Source organism: Carlito syrichta, unplaced genomic scaffold (genome assembly GCF_000164805.1).
Source record: "Carlito syrichta isolate Samal-C Ts95f unplaced genomic scaffold, Tarsius_syrichta-2.0.1 Scaffold54736, whole genome shotgun sequence".
Classification (NCBI taxonomy): Eukaryota; Metazoa; Chordata; class Mammalia; order Primates; family Tarsiidae; genus Carlito; species Carlito syrichta.
Window position 1 is genome coordinate 1 of NW_006998832.1, and position 1,241 is coordinate 1,241.

Below are 1,241 nucleotides of genomic sequence, written 5' to 3' on the forward strand. Positions count from 1 at the left end.
GAACCCAGTCCTCTGACTCAGTCCAGTGCAAATTAAACATACATTAAGGCAGAATTGTTACTCATAATTGTTTTTTGGTTTTTTTGAGTTGGAGTCTCACTCTGTCGCCCAGGCTGAAATGCAGTGGCACATTCCCGGCTACTGCAGCCTCGACTTGCTGGGCTCAGGCAATCCTTCCTCCTCAGCCTTCCAAGTAGCGGGAACTACAGGCATGCGCTACCACACCCAGCTAATTTTTTTATTTATTGTGGAGACGAGGTCTCACCATGGTGCCCAGGCTGGTCTCAAACCCACAGGCTCAGGCAATCCTCTCACCTCGGCCTCTCAAAGTACTGGGATTATAGGCTTGAGCCACCACGCCCAGCCACTCATAATTGTTATGAGATTAAGCTCTTCAGATATCTTGCCCATTATACAATGTGATGCGACCCTGCTCCTCATACAGAAAGTGTTTTGCTAGCTCATCTCATTAGTATTAAGACTCTCTGGAATTCTGGTTAGCCCACAGCTTCCCTGAACACTTTCTGTGGAAACCTCTGGTCCTGCTGCAATCAAATGGTATTTAATAATTTGAAAGAAAGATACATCAAAAAAAGGTTACATCCTGGATATTCAGTCATCAAGGGATTACTATCTTCTTGCCCCTCCAGAGTGTTCTCATTGATAAAGAGACTGAGAGTCGGCTGAAGTCTGTGATTAACACTACCTTGATTGTCACCAACATCCCCTACATCATCATGGCGCTGGGTGTACTCTTTGGCCTGGTTTTCACATGGCTTGCCTGCAAAGGGCAGGGAGCCACGGATGAGGTCAGTACCAGAGGAGGGAACTTCTTCCTTGCTAGACAACTTTACCTGAGGGGCTCCTCAGCTGGGTGTCACTGAAGGGCTGTCAGCTGCTCACGAGGGTGGGTTCTGGTGGGCAGAGTGATTTCATGGCTGTTTTAACACAGGACTAGATGGGAAGCAAGGGGGGTGTGTCAAAGAAGGCAGGGGGACAGAATGGTACCATGTAGTATTTGGAGACTGGAATCCCTGAGCGGATCCCCTGGGAGTTAACTTTCCATCTTTGAAAACAATAACCCAAAAGAAAAGAAAGAATATGTAACAGCTAGGCACTTGGGCTTTTGTGTCAGACTGCCTGTGTTCAAATCCCAGTTTCTGCCACTTAACAGCTGTATGACACTAGAAACTGTGCCTCAGTGTCTTCATCTGTAAAATGGGATAAGAACCTCCCTTGAG

The 1,241-nt window shown here is 47.1% G+C and overlaps 1 long non-coding RNA gene across 1 annotated transcript in view; it reads left to right on the plus strand.

The window, feature by feature from the left end:
* The first annotated feature begins 654 nt into the window (after positions 1-654).
* LOC103250929 overlaps positions 655-1,241 on the plus strand; it is a 1,933-nt gene continuing 1,346 nt past the window's right edge. The window contains exon 1 of the long non-coding RNA XR_503689.1: positions 655-809. This is a non-coding gene — a long non-coding RNA (uncharacterized LOC103250929). The remainder of the gene's footprint in view (positions 810-1,241) is intronic.